Below are 16,531 nucleotides of genomic sequence, written 5' to 3'. Positions count from 1 at the left end.
TGGACTGTGAAGAAGGCTGAGTGCCAAAGAATTGATGCTTTTGAACTGTGGTGTTGGAGAAGACTCTTGAGAGTCCCTTGGACTGCAAGGAGATCCAACCAGTCCATTCTGAAGGAGATCAGCCCTGGGCTTTCTTTGGAAGGACTGATGCTAAAGCTGAAACTCCAGTACTTTGGCCACCTCATGTGAAGAGTTGACTCATTGGAAAAGACTCTGATGCTGGGAGGGACTGGGGACAGGAGCAGAAGGGGACGACAGAGGATGAGATGGCTGGATGGCATCACTGACTCGATGGACGTGAGTCTCAGTGAACTCCGGGAGTTGGTGTTGAACAGGGAGGCCTGGCGTGCTGCGATTCATGGGGTCGCAAAGAGTCGGACACTACTGAGCGACTGACCTGATCTGATAAAATTAAAAATTTTTAAAAAGAAAATAAACTTTCATAGAAGACAAAGATAGCAATATAAACTAAAAAACATTGAGAATGAGGCAAAATATCATTGTACTTCATGGTATACTAGCTTTATCAATATAAATATAGTCATTATTTGAAATGGAAGGAATTTAACTCAGCATTGCTCTTTCACATAAAGGCATATAAATGCATATTCAGATATAGATACAAACAATAATGGCATTTTTATCAACCATTCATCTCCTTTTATGTTGTTCCATTATAATAGAATCTGTTTGTTGTCTCTCTTAATATAGTGGTATCCTCTTTCATATATCAGATGTTTGTTAAGCACCTACTATGTGTCAGAGTGTTTCAGGCACTGGAGATACAGTGGTAAAAAAATTCCTTGTCCTCATGAAATTTATATTTATTCTAAATTTAGGTAGAGATAAGCAAAGAAGCCAAATATATCATGTAATCACTAAGGACTATGGAGCTAAAACAGGCAGAGGGAAAAAGAACTCAGTTAACTAAACATACATGGAATCAGAAAGAACACTAACTTGTTCTATATTTTTCATTTTTGTCACTAATATAAGAAATCTGAGACTCTGTGGAACTGACATTGAGAAAACCATGCCTAGAATTATATCTTGTTATTAGTCAATGCAGTGTTTAAAGTGGACATGGTGAGTTTTTATCCACATCCTCAAAATATACATTCTTTATGTATTTTACATGCAATCTTCTTTTTTAAAGTTGAAATACAGTCCATGGGGTCGGAAAGAGTTGGACATGACTGAGGGACTAAGCACAGCACATAGTTGATTTACAATGTTGTTTTTTTAACTGTTTATATGCAATCTTAACCCTGTTATTGATGATGGATTTCTTTTGCCCTGATGGCTATCTCTTTGTAGAATCTTAATAAGTTTGAGATTAGAAACAAAGACTTTCCTGTGATGCATGTGGTCTTAGTTCTTTTACACATTTCTTATTGGATGTTTTAAGTTATAAAAAAAAATAGCACATTAATTTTTTGAAAATGACAACATATCTTATTCAGGAATAACTCTGGAACTTCATGAAAGAAGCTTATTTTCCCACTGTTAATTTTGCATGCCAAAATGCTCATATCATTAGTCATTTCTCTCAAATATATCCTTGCAATTTTTAACTGAACTGAGCCTATGAATTTAGTAATTTTCTAGTAGCAAATAAGATCCTATGGGAATGAGACACCAAGGAAAAGGTGGGGTTGGCGATAGTTTTGAGTATAGGTATTGGCCTAGGATTCAGGATGTTCCATTGTATTTCAAAAATATGTGGGAGATACCAGTTTTGGAAGGACAAGCCTTGTGCACTTTTAAAGTTTAGTGTTGGCTCGTTTCTGGCTATGCAGTGAAAGTAAAAGTATTAGTCACTCAGTCATGGCCAACTCTTTGTGACCCCATGGACTATAGCCCACCAGGCTCCTCTGTCAATGGAATTCTCCAGGCAAGGATACTGGTTGGGTTTACCATTTACTTCTCCAGGGGATACATAAAATGTATATATTTAATATACATATTAAGTAACCAGAAAATGAAAATTCATGGTTGAAGAGAATATTAACCAAGTTTTAATAGTTCTAATGTGAAAGACAATGCCTTTGCTAGCTTGAATTAAGCGATGTGAAATATGCTCTATGAAAACATTTCCCAAAGCTGGCCTTTTGTTACAAAAATTTGAGATATGTGCAATTCACACATCTTTGATCAATTTAAGCACATCCTGTCTTACTGGCAGGGACCAAAATCTGTAATCAGACAAGGAGTCCTCTGATGGGGGAGATGATAGAAATGGCAATGACAGTGCACATGGGGTCCTAACTGAGGAATTTTCTAACAGTTATCTAGTAATACGGGGTGCCCTCCATTTGGACTCTGGCAATAAGTTGAGTATTCTTTAGTTCCCAATCAGTGAAGTGAAAAATCATCCAGTTGTGTTTGACTCTTTGTGACTCCATGGACTATACAGTCCATGGAATTCTCCAGGCCAGAATACTAGAGTGGGTAGCCATTCTCCAGGGAATCTTCCCAACCCAGGGATCAAACTCAGGTCTCCCTCATTGCAGGCGGATTCTTTACCAGCTGAGCCACCAGGGAATCCCAGTCAGGATGAGCACAATTCAAAATGTTCTCAAGTCCTGGGCCAGGGGGAATGATCTCATTTGGGACATTATTAAGTTCCTGTGAAGAGGAAAGACATTAACCACTCACAAATATTTTGTCATTGACTAAACTGCAAAGATATGTCTGTTAAAGCCATCCATCTGAGTAGACTAGTTCTCTCGAATAGTAAAGAATGTCAATACATCCTAAAAGCGAGTCGATTTGTCAGGCATTGACAAAGCTGCTTTGAAGCCAAATGATCTGCTTTGTGCATTCACCTTTCTTCCAAAATATATTCACCAACATATGTAAATCTGGCCTTGGCCTCCTCTGATGCAGCCTTTTCAAAGAAAACTGAGTTTCTTTGGCTGCAGTGACACAGAGGTTTGGGTGGGAGGAGGGGTGGAGGTGATGGTGGCCATGCTATTTCAAGGCTGGGGAAATGGGTGACCCAGCTAACTAAATGACATGACCTCCCTCACAGACATGCCAGGCTTCCCCTTCATCTGCTCATGGCTGGAAACGGAAGAGCTCCATTGAATCAATTAAAGCAACAAGTTAGATTGACCCAAATTCTTTCAGGAAATGCGAAAGCCTGCTGGCTCCTGGGATTAGCTGGAGTTTCTCAGTTGCTCCCCATCTGTACATCACCTTTGGGTCCACTCCAGCTGCGGATTGCTACATCTGCTCACCTCAGTGGCTTGTTTTCCAAACCAAGGTAATTTGAGAACCGCCTAGTTCTAATCAAGCAGTCTTTGAACTCTGGAGGAACTTTGTGGCCAGCCCAAAGAGAAATTTGGCCCTCTTCTTAATTGATTTGCTGCATCTCTGGCATTCTTTTCCACCACCTGCCCTTGCTCTTCTGTAATTCCAGGTGTTGTAGCCAACTTGTTAGACGCAGCTTTGTGGAGAACACAGCCCAGAGCAGGTACCATTCAAGGCTTCATTTCTTATAAAGAAAGAAGAATGGGGCCAAGTGGCTGTAGGGGAAATAGCAGCATGGAAAAATAACTCTTTTGTTCCCATCAGGGTAGTGGCATCAGAAGAAGTGAAGAAAGGTCCAAGAACCTTATAGGCAATGACTGATGGCAGAACTCAGATTAAAGGAGACATGGGGCTTAGACAAATTATACTCAGGGCTCACTCTTTCAGCAATGGTTCCTACCCCTGTGATCTCTAGGGACCACAGAAAAAGCCTATGGCACACAGGTTCTTAAACCTGGCTGCACATTAGAATCTCCTGGAAAGCCTAAAACTGTATAGCACAGGGAGCTCAGCTCAGTGCTGTGATGACCTAGGTGGGTGGGATGTGGGGAGGTGGGAAGAAGGTTCTAGAGGGAGGGGGTATGTGTGTATATATATAGCTGCTTCACATTGTTGTACAGCAGAAACTAACACAACATTGTAAAGCAATTATACTCCAATGAAAATTCATTATAGGCACAAGCCCCTCCCTCAGAGAATCGTTCTTAATCCGTGTGGGGATAGGACCATGGCATCGGCACTTTAAAAGCTCTCCAGATGAAAACCAGAATTGCCATAAAGGACATCATTGAGCTGATTGACCACATTTGAGTATGGACTGTTTATTAGATCATATTGCTGTGTCAATGTTAAAACTCCTGAACTTGGTAACTAGATTGTGGTTACCTAAGAGGATGTTCTTGTTCTTAGGAAATACATGCTATAATATTTAGGAGTGAAGAACATGATGCCTGCAATTTAGGTGAATGGATTAAAGGGGGAAATACCATGTAGAAGCATAACAAGGGATGGATACAGCAAGTGGCAAAATGCTAACATTTGGCAAATCTGGGTGAGGGCTTACCCTGCTGGCAAGGGTTCCTTGTACTATTCTTAGAACTCTTCTGTTAGTTTAAAATGATTTCCAAATAAAAAAAAATTCTAAAAAGTACCCCAGATGAAATAATGTACAACAACATTTAGAAACTACTGGATTCAGAAAAACAGAGAATGAGTACCTATTAAACAGCGGTTACAGTGCAAGCCTTTCTGAGTCACTGTCCTACACCAGTTCATCTCTCTCTTTAATGGTCATGTAAATCTCCTGGGAGTCTGGTTAAAAACGGTTTCTGATTCAGAAAGTCTGAGCTGAGGCCTGAGATTCTGCATTTTTAATAGACTCTCTGGTGATGCCAGTGCCTCTGGTCCACCGGCCACACCTAGAATAGCAAAGCTCTACGACTGAATCACCCTGCCATCCACCTGTCAATCAATCAACACGTTTTTTGGAACCATCTCCTCTGGGCTCAGCAGTGTAGGAGAATCCTAAGCTCTGGGATCTAACCCCTGATGATCTGAAGTGGAACTGATGTAATAATAATAATAGAAAGAAGCTGCCCCACTAATGTAATATGTAATGTACTTGAATCATCCAGAAACTGTTCCCCCCACCCCCCAGTCCATGGAAAAAATTATCTTCCATGAAACGGGTCCCTGGTGCCAAAAAGGTTGGGGACTGCTGCTCCAAGTGAAGTAGGGTGGGCCCGCAGAGCTCTGTGGATAGGTAGTCCATCCATCTTGACCCCTGGACTATGGCATCACCTTGTGAGCCATGTGGCTTGGCCCTGTGAGCATCACTCTGATCCCCAGAACAGAACGGAGCCCAGCAGAGGAAGCTGAAACAAAGGCTGGCAGCACATGGAAGGGGGGTATGAAGCAAAACAGCCCATGATACAGGTCACAGGGGAAGTTCAGCTCCTCCTGGTGGGTGGCAGTTGGGGCCAAGCTGAGGCTCCAGCAGAGAGCAGCATAATTCTGATGAGGTGTCTGGGTACAGGCTGCCTGAATCTGGCTGCCTCCTCCAGTGTGGAGACTCATTTCTTAGAGTTAGATGTCCAAGGAAGATTCTCATTTCATGCTGACTGTGGCATGCTTCGAGTTTGTTGCTTTTGCTGTAAGAGGAGCCAAAATGTCTCTCCCCTGGTGGGAGCAGATGGAGCATAGCCCCTGCCTCCATCAGAATTTTCCAGGCCTTGCCTCCCTCCTTTTCCCCATGGCAGCACCCTTCCCCTCTGCCTGCCTGCTGTGATCATGTTTTCCATGCATTAAATTAGAGGCCAGTCTGTTATTTGTATCTCCCCTGTTTACATCCAAATCAAGGCCAACTAACGGGTGCACAGAAGGACCCAGCTGGGCTTTACTGAGCAGGCAGCCCCAGAGAAGTTTCTGGAAGACAATTGATAAAGACCTGGCTGACAGGTCTGAGTTTGGATCAGAGTGTTGCCATCGAAGAGCTGTATAAACTTGAGCAAGTTATTTAACATCTCTGAGCTTTAGGTTCCTCATCTGTAAAGTGGGGCTGATGATAGCATTAAATTCATAGGGCACTGAACATCAAATGAGTTAGAGAGCTGAGCAGGAGCTTAATAGATGGAAGAGAGGCATTCATTTGATGGGGATTTATTGAGTTTCTTCTATGTATAGACATATGTGTGTGTTAGTCGCTCAGTCATGTCCGACTCTTTGTGACTCCATGGACTGTAGCCCACCAGGCTCCTCTGTCCATGGGATTCCCCAGGCAAGAATACTGGAGTGGGTTGACATTTCTTTCTCCAGAAGATCTTCCTGACCCAGGGATCAAACCCAGGTCTCCTGCATTGCAGGCAGATTCTTTACTGTCTGAGCCACCAGGGAAGACTCATATGTATAAACATACTTTATACTGTTCTGAACCTGAAAGAGTGTAGGTGTTTGGTGCAGGAAGTGGAGAGCTTCAGTGCCTGGCTTTGGGTTTGAACCTGTACACTTCACTTACTAGGTGACTTTATAGCAACTCCTGAACCTTTCTGGGGCTCCATTCTCTCATCTGTAAAATGGGTATGATAATAGTCCCTACCTCTGAGGATTGCTGTGAGGATTAAAGATGGGCTTAGAATGGGAGTTTAACAAGGATTAAGTGTTATTTGTGAAAATTCCTGCAGTCGAGAGTCATAGGAGCTGCTTTGAGAAACCACACACACACTCATACACACGCATACACTATCACCACACGAGTGGGCAGCCCAGAGAGGACAGGTTACAGAAGAGACACAAATAGGCATTCATTGTCTGTTCGAGGCTCTTTGAATCTCAGGCCAGGGCCCATTTCTGCAAAAAATTCTCTCTGGGACTGTGGTGCCATGAGCCCCTGGATTCTTTTTTATATGGAAGTAAAGTCCATATAACATGTAATTAACCATTTTTTTTTTGGCCATGTTGTACGACCTGTGGGATCTTAGTTCCCTGACCAGGGATCAAACCCGTGCCCTCTGCATTGGGAGTGCAGAGTCTTAACCATCAGCAAAGTTCCTGCAAGTGACCATTCAAAACTGAACAGTTCAGTGGCATTTAGTACAGTCACAGTGTTGGCTGCACCCTGCCCCCTGAGTTCTCTAGAGTTGGTTTCCCCTTTCAACTGGCTGTATCCAGAGGAGGCAGCACTCATTTGTTTTTGTCAGTTTTCCTGTCACTGTACCATACCTGTCCCCATTGCCACCTGGTTCCTCCCCCTCCATTTTTCCAATGGACCTGTCTCTCTGCACCCTTCTACCTTTTGGGGAGACAGGAATAGGTGTCTCTGGCTGACATCTACATTTAGGTAGAGGGAGGGAGTATGTTGACCCACTGAAAAGGTGCCAGCTCTGAAGGGTGGCACCAACAGAGTTCAGGTTGGAGCTGGTAAAGCCACTTTTTGATACGGATGAAAACAGGCACAACCCATTGTCGCTTCGCCCTCCAGTGGCCCCAGGGACAGCAGACAATGCAAAAGGGATTAGTACAAACTATTCAGTCCTGAATATTCATGGGAGGGCTGATGCTGAAGCTGAAATTCCAATACTTTGGCCACCTGATGTGAAGAACTGACTCCTTGGAAAAGACCCTGATGCTGGGAAAGTTTGAAGGCAGGAGGAGAAGGGGACGACAGAGGATGAGATGGGTGGATGGCATCACTGACTCAATGGACATGAGTTTGAGCAAGCTCCGGGTGTTGTTGATGGACAGGGAAGCCTGGGGTGCTGCAGTCCATGGCGTCACAAAGATTCGGACACAACTGAGTGACTGAACTGAACTGAATGGCCTCTCAGATCACTTTTTGTGATCGTGTCTTCCATCTTTGGGCTCCTCTTCCTTATGAATAAATTTGCTCTGTATCAAAGCATCTATTGCAAAATAACCTTGGCAGGCTCCACAGACTCACAAAGATCTACTTTGTATTTGTACTTGTGAACAAGAGCCACATCTTGAGTATTTTAAAACAGAAAAAGAATAGTTGATACGTACGGAATTCTTCCAGGATGCAAAGCACTGTGCTAAATGCCCTGAACTCATAACTGCTCTATATGCGGTATCTCATAGGCGAGTTCTTACAATGACTCAAGGAAGTAGGCAGTTTTGTCATGTATCTACATTTTATAGATGAAGAAATTCAGGCACAGAGCTAGTCAGTGACTCATCCAGGGCCACCTGGTGAATAAGTATCAAAATCCATGTTTTACGCCATGAAGTAATACTGTGCCCTCATAATCCCAGCATAGATGTTACTTAGCTGGCTGAACAGAAAAAAAAAATGTGTAGCAACCACATACAGTAGCTTCCTTCATTCACTGCCTCCTACCTTTTAGTTCTGGATCATGAATTTCCCAGCTTTATAACTTCAGCTGAGTCATGTAACCCCTCTGAAAATGTTTCTTCATCTATATAATTGGGGTAATTTTCTTGTCTGATCTCCAACAGATTTGTGAGTATAAGATATACAATGATACAGGGAACGTTTTTGCAAAATGTAAAGTGCTATGTCAATGTCAGGAATTACTATCATGAATAAATGGCTTCCTGGGATTGTGTAAGAGCCGCACAGTTGCAAGTTGGGAACTAGAGCTCCTGAGGTGCTCTGTAATAACCCTGGGGAGTAGCAAGTTTCTCGGGCTTAATCGAATCCCAGACAAGCCAATCCCATTTCTGCTCTTCAAGGCTGTGTGATCTTTTAAGCACTAGCCAGCTTCTCTATATGCAAGTCAAGAAGCAACAGTTAGAACTGGACATGGAACAACAGACTGGTTCCAAATCAGGAAAGGAGTACATCAAGGATGTATATTGTCACCCTGCTTATTTAACTTATATGGAGAGTACATCATGAGAAATCCCGGGCTGGATGAAGCACAAGCTGGAATCAAGATTGCCGGGAGAAATATCAATAACCTCAGACATGCAGGTGACACCACCCTTATGGCAGAAAGTGAAGAAGAACTAAAGTGCCTCTTGATGAAAGTGAAAGAGGAGAGTGAAAAAGTTGGCTTAAAACTCAACGTTCAGAAAACTAAGATTATGGCATCTGGTCCCATCACTTCATGGCAAATAGTTGGGGAAACAATGGAAACAGTGGCAGACTTTATTTTTTGGGGCTCCAAAATGCTGCAGATCAGGTGACTGAAGGCATGAAATTAAAAGACGCTTGCTCCTTAGAAGAAAAGCTATGACCAACCTAGACAGCATATTAATAAGCAGAGACGTTACTTTACCAACAAAGGCCCATCTAGTCAAAGCTATGGTTTTTCCAGTAGTCATGTATGGATATGAGAGTCGGACTATAAAGAAAGCTGAGCACCGAAGAATTGATGCTTTTGAACTGTGGTGTTGGAGAAGACTCTTGAGAATCCCTTGGATTGCCAGGAGATCCAGCCAGTCAATCCTAAAGGAAATCAGTCCTGAAAATTCATTGGAAGGAATGATGCTGAAGCTGAAACTCCAGTACATTGGCCATCTGATGCACAGAACCGACTCATTGGAAAAGACCCTGATGCTGGGAAAGATTGAAGGTGGGTGGACAAGGGGATGACAGAGGATGAGATGGTTGGAGGGCATCACCGACATAATGGACATGAGTTTGAGTAGGCTTCAGGAGTTGGTGATGGACAGGGAAGCCTGGGCTGCTGTAGTCCATGGCATCACAAAGAGCGACTGAACTGAACTGAGCTTCTCTGAACTCCCTTCTGTGTCTTTCATCAAGTATAGTTAGGAGAGCACTAGGGGACTCCTCAGGGTTTGGTACAGCAAAGGATCAAATAAAGGCAGTTGAAGCCTTTTAAAGATGGCTCTGGCCTAGTCCATTTTCCCAAAATCACAGCCTATCTATCACAGGGGTTGTCAAGCACATTAACTTGACATGATATGGCTGACAATGCCTTGCATGGTGTCAGTGCTGGCCTCACAGCACACGCTCAAAGGGTGATGACTCTTTTTGTGACTTGTTTTTCTTGGAGCGAAGGCAGAATGCAAAACGGAGAGGGAGGTAGCAGCCGGGGCAGGCAGTTTGGGCTGTTGGGCCTCCTAGACCACAAGGTTTGTCAATTCCCCCCTTTCCTTGAAATGAAGGCGTGACTTTGAAACTCAGTTGCTTCCTTTTTAAAGACTTAAGTAATTTATTGTAATTGGAGGATAATTACTTTACAATATTGTGAAGGTTGTTGTAGATATGAATCACCCATGGGTGCACATGTGTCTCCCCACCCTGAACCCCCCTCCCACAGCCCTCCCCATCCCATCCCTGTGGGTTGTCCTGGAGCACCAGCTTTGAGTGCCCTACTTCATGCATCAAACTTGCACTGGTCATCTGTTTTACATATGGTAATATACATGTTTCACTGCTATACTCTCAAATCATCCCACCCTTGCCTTCTCCCACATAGTCCCAAAGTCTGTTCTTTACGTCTGTGTCTCCTTTGCTGTCCTGCCTGTAGGATCGTTGTTACCTTATTTCTAAATTCCATATATATAGGTTAATATACACTATTTGGGAGAAGGCAATGGCACCCCACTCCAGTACTTTTGCCTGGAAAATCCCATGGATGGAGGAGCCTGGTAGGCTGTAGTCCATGGGGTTGCTAAGAGTCGGACACGACTGAACGACTTCCCTTTCACTTTTCACTTTCCTGCATTGGAGAAGGAAATGGCAACCCACTCCAGTGTTCTTGCCTGGAGAATCCCAGGGATGGGGGAGCCTGGTGGGCTGCCGTCTATGGGGTCGCACAGAGTCGGACACAACTGAAGCGACTTAGCAGCAGCAGCAGCAGCATACAGTATTTGTCTTTTTCTTTCTAACTTAATTCACTCTGTATGATAGGCTCCACTTTCATCCACCTCATTAGATCAGTTGCTTCCTTTTAAAATTTGTTTATTTATTTCAGTGCTTCAGGTCTTAGTTTCTGCACATAGGATCTTCTATCTTCATTGTGGCATTTGAGCTCTTTAGATGCAGCATTTGAATTCTAGTCGAGGCATGTGGGATCTAGTTCCCTGACCCCCTGGCCCTCTGCATTGGGAGTGTGGGAGTCTTAGCCGCTGGAGCACCAGGGTAGTCGCCCCAAACACAGTTGCTTCTTATTCACTCCGAAACAGTTTATGCACCAGGCTGTGTCTGACTTTCCATGTAGCTTATTTCTGTTTCCCAGGAATGTTGGCAAGGGGCAAGGGGATGAAGCCTAGTTAAAGCTCTCCCCACTCCCTCACCCTTCACCTTTCACCTCTCCTGATATACAAATGCTTCAGCAGCAAAGGAGGCAAGAGTCTCTGAGCAAGAAATAACTTCTCTTGTCCCTAACTGTAGACATGAAAGACAGGGGAGAAGAGAAACTGGGGATGCAGTGGAGGGGAGAGGAGTCCTCTAAGACCCATGGAAAGTTTTCTTTTTTCTTAATAGGAATTGAATTCAACGTTTTCAGAAATTATAAACGTTCCACACCTTCAGTGCAACCAGTGAAACAATACACAGGCATATGAAGCAAAATAAGCAATGTGCTCCCCTCTCCTTTTCCTCTCTACAGAATAAGCAGATTGTAGTGCACGGGGTCACCAAAGAGCTGGACACAACTTACTGACTAAACAACAACACCGTATACATGATTGGCAACAGTGTGAAGCTTTGACTATGGGATCCTGAATCCAGTGTTCATTTCACTTGTAGGAAAGGGGTATAAAATGATATCTTCATTCCATTTTTCATTAGGCCTCTGTTTGAGTCTCATTTGCCTTAACCCAATTTCTCTCTTAGTCTAGGCATACAGATCTATACTTCTTTCCATGACTGACTTAACACTGATGGAGCAGCAGTAATGTACTAGGTGTTCCAGAGACTGTAGAATTAGATCTGGCTGCTGCCCTATAGCTCCCAATCTCAGTTTGTTGAAGCCAATCTAAAATAGTTCTTGCTCTGAATAGACAGTACAGGCTTATAGGAACATGTCTCCTCTCTAAGCTTGTTTCTCACCAATATGGACCCCTAAGGGAATCTCTTGTCAGACAGGAATATCTGGTAACTGGTGTTTGAGTAGTCTTGAAAAATCACCCTTATTTTGCCCAATTCAGTCTTAAAGATAGATGAATGTGTCCGTTTGTTTTCCAGAAAAACAAATAGAGGCTAGTTTTCTCTTCTGAGGGGTCAGAAGTACATCTCACCCAATATGTTATAGTCTGAAGCACATTGGAATGGTATCTTTGATCCCAAATATTTTCTTTATCAGCGAAAATATCCCTTTTAGAGATATTACTCCTTTCTGACTGGGCTTCCCTCGTGGCTCAGTTGGTAAAGAATCTGCCTGCAATGCAAGAGACCTGGGTTCGATCCCCAGGTAGGGAAGATCCCCTGGAGAAGGAAATGGCAACCCACTCCAGTATTCTTGCCTGGAGAATTCCATGGACAGAACAACCAGGCAGGTTATAGTTCTTGGGGTCGCAAAGAGTCGGACACGACTGTGTGACTTACACTTTCATAGATACTATTTCTTTCCTTTAGGGACTTCCCTACAGCTCAGACAGTAAAGAATCTGCCTGCAATGCAGGAGACCCAGGTTTGATCCCTGGGTCAGGAAGACCCTCTGGAGAAGGAAACAGCAATCCACTCCAGTATTCTTGCCTGGAAAATCCTATGGAGAGAGGAGCCTGGTGGGCTACAGCCCATGGGGTCACAAAGAGTGGGACACGACTGAACGACTAACACTACTACTCCTCCTCCTTTCTGACTCTCACATCCTGTTAGTTAGCATACTATATTAACCATGCTCTGTGAATATCTTTTGCAATGTTATGGACATCTATCCCTTTTCTAATCATTCCCACTGCCCCTGGTCTGATCAACTTCAACAGTTACCACAAGGTCCCAACAGGTCCCCCTACTTATGATTGATATCCTATGGTTCACCCTGCATTCTACCAGCAGGATTCTATTTCTAAAACACCATTCTGGTTATGTCATACCCCTGGTCAAAAACCGTAGCTGGCTTTCCATTGCCTGGAGTTGTAGTTTTCAAAGTCTATTTGTTCATGTGTTCATTCTTTGGTTTCCAGTTACCAGGGGATGCTTTTTTCATGCAAAATACTAGGTTGTTGAAACCTCCAAGTGAAAAGCAGATAAAAAGGCGACATGCTCCATAAAAAGGAGCTGTGCTTTAGTTGAAGCGAGGAGGGAGGACACAGAGCCTCCTTTTTTCCCTTGGCCTCAGGGAACACAGTGTGGAGACCACTGACTTACTCCTGAGATTCAAAGGGCTTAACTTGGTATTCAAGAATGCACTACCCTGGCCCTAACATGCATCTCCTGTTGGGCTTCCAACTTTCTCCTAAAGGAATTTGCTTCAGCAGTTTGGTCTCCACACAGCTGGAGCTTTCTCCACATTTTTTTTTAACCAAAACTTTCTCTTTTTTTTAAAGCCACCCTTTAAAAAATATTTATTTAGTTTTGGCTGTGCTGGATCTTCGTTGCTGTGTGTGGGCTTTCTCTAGTTGCAGTGAGTAGGGACTACTCTCCAATGGCGATGCTTGGACTTCTCATTGTGGTAGCTTCTTGTGTTGCAGAACAGGGACTCTGGGCACCCAGGCTTCAGTAGTTGTGGCCCATGGGCTCAGGAGTTGCAGCTTGTGGGCTTAGTTGCCAGGAGGCATGTAGAATCTCTCCAGACCAGGGATCAAACTGGTGTCCCTTGCATTGAAAAGTGGATTCTTTACTACTAGACCACCAGGGAAGCCCAGCATTCCCCACTTTTTACCTTTTCCTGACATATGCATTGCTGTTCTCTCTTTCTTCATTGCATTCACTCTTCAAGGTCAAGCTACTTCAAGAAAGTTTCTCTGACTACCTTGCTTCACAGACTACTCGATTCTCAGGGCTATGATGACTTTATCTTCCAAATAACAACAAAAAAAATGGAGACAAACTGTTCAGCGAAGAGATCGCCACAGAGACTGTTTTTATGTTCTCCTTCTAGCTAAAGAAGTCTCATGGTGTGAACTGTGAGGCCAAGGTTCCATGAGTTTGTGTCCCAGCCCTGCTACTTGTTAGCCATGAGACTCTAATTACTGTGCTTCAGGTCTCTTATCTGTAAAATGAGGACAATAATAGTACTCATCTCAAAGGGTTATGTGAAGATTAAATTGTGTCAAGCTCTTAGAACACTGTTTGGCACTTAGTAAGCAGCTGATTGGAGAAGGAAATGGAACCGACTCCAATGTTCTTGCTTGGAAAATCCCATGGACAGAGGAGCCTGGTGGGCTACAGTCCATGGGGTCGCAAAGAGTTGGATACGGCTTAGCCACTAAACCACCACCACATGCAGTTGATAAAAGTTAACTATTATTAGGATAGCTCAGACATGAGGTCATGAAAGTCTGAGCTAAGGCAGAGGCCGTGGGGTGTCTATCAAGGGCAGAATTGTTGGGAGATCTAAAGGTAGGGAATTGTGGAGAGAGTTAGATAAAGAGAGGGCTTCCCCAGTGGCTCAGTGGTAAAGAATTCGCCTGCAATGCAGGAGTTGAAGGAGATGCAGGTTTGATCCCTGGGTTGGGAAGATCCCCTGGAGGATGGTACGGCAACCCACTCCAATATTCTCGCCTGAAAAATTCCATGGACAGAGGAGCCTTGTAGGCCACAGTCCACAGGGTCACTAAGAGTCAGACGCTACTGAGGCGACTTATCATGCATGGCATGCAAGATAAAAAGACTAGTACACAACCAGTGAAGGGTGAAACGGGTTGCTCTGTCATCAGAGGAAGGAAGTGCCCTGATAGGTGGTTCCTGCCCAGGCTGCTATCAGCAAGTGTTCTTGCTCTATCAAACAGTGTTCTAAGAGCTTGACACAATTTAATCTTCACATAACCCTTTGAGATGAGTACTATTATTGTCCTCATTTTACAGATAAGAGACCTGAAGCACAGTAATTAGAGTCACATGGCTAACAAGTAGCAGGGCTGGGACACAAACTCATGGAACCTTGGCCTCACAGTTCACACCATGAGACTTCTTCTCATGGAGCATGTGCTCAAAAAGAGAAAGATAACTATCGTATTCCAATGCATATATATGGAATCTAGAAAAATGGTATTGAAGAATTCATTTACAGGGCAGCAATGGAGAAACAGACATAGAAAACAGACTTATGAACATGGGGAGAGGGGAGGAGAGGGTGAAAGGTATGGAAAGAGTAACATGGAAACTTACATTACCATCTGTAAAATAGATAGCCAACGGGAATTTGCTGTATGGCTCAGGAAACTCAAACAGGGGCTCTGGATCGACCTAGAGGGGTGGGATGGGGAGAGAGTTAGGAGGGAGGTTCAAAAGGGAGGGGTTATATGTATACCTACTGCTGATTCATGTTGAGGTTTGACAGAAAACAATAAAATTCTGTAAAGCAATTATTCTTCAATTAAAAAATAAATTAATTTAAAAAATAATGAAATTGATCAACCATAAGTACCTTAGCAAAATTCTATTTTTCAGTTAACTGGAAGCTAAGAGAATAGTCATTTGGAATTGGGCCCTAAGACAGAAGGTGTTGGAGAGGTGAAAAGAGAGCACAGGGCTCTGTCAGGAAGAGGCGCCTACATGGGAGCAAGTGGGAGCATTGTTCCAGATAGCATAAACTCTCTAAAATGTTAGCTGGTAGGATTAAAAGTGCACTAGCTGCCTGGGGGTAGGAAGAGACAGTCCCAGAATAACTGAATGGAGACATGGAAAATCCCAAAGAGAAATTTTGATAGCTTGCCTACTTCAAATGGAGAAGGAAATGGCAACCCACTCCAGTATTCCTGCCTGGAGAATCCCAGCGACAGAGGAGCCTAGTGGGCTGCTGTCTATGGGGTCACACAGAGTCGGACACGACTGAAGCGACTTAGCTACTTCAAAACGTGCGTGTGTCCTAGAGGGTACAGGGAAAGATCACAAGGTCCAAATTGTTTTGTTCAAGTATAATTGGGTTAACAATATTATGTTAGTTTCAAGTGTACATCATAGTGATTGGATATTTTCATACATTGCAAACTGATCACCACAGTAAGTCTAGTTACCATCTGTCACCCTACAAAGTTATTACAGTATTATTGACTATATTCCTTATGCTGTACATCCCTATGACTTATTTTAGAAGTGGAAATTTGTACCTCTTAATCATGCTCACCAATTTGACTCATCCCACTCCCCACCCCCAATCCCTTCTCCTCTGGCAACCACCATTGTGTTCTTTGTATCTCTGACACCATTTCTGTTTCGGCTATTTTTAAAATTTTTAAAAAACAAGTTGTTTTAATTTGTTTATTTATTTATTTTGGCCATGCCTCTCAGCTTGTGGGATCTTAGTTTCCCAACCAGGGACTGAACCCCAGCCCTCGGCGGTGAAAGTGCAGAGTCCTAACCAGTGGACCACCAGGGGATTTTCTGTTTTTGTTATTTTCATTCATTTGTTTTATTAGATTCCACAGGTAACTGAAATCAAACAGTATTTTTCTTTCTCTGTCTGACTTATTTCACTTAGCATAATACCCTATAGGTCCATCTATATTGTTGCAAATGGCAAGATTTCATTCTTTTTATGGCTGAGTAAAATTCCATTGTATATGTGTACATATTTATCCATTTATTTATCATTGGCCACAAATTTCTGCCATATCTTGGCTGTTGTGAATGATGATGCAATGAACATAAGGGTGCATTTAT

This window comes from Bubalus bubalis, chromosome X (assembly GCF_019923935.1).
Source record: "Bubalus bubalis isolate 160015118507 breed Murrah chromosome X, NDDB_SH_1, whole genome shotgun sequence".
NCBI lineage: Eukaryota > Metazoa > Chordata > Mammalia > Artiodactyla > Bovidae > Bubalus > Bubalus bubalis.
Note: the sequence above shows the minus strand (reverse complement) of the source record.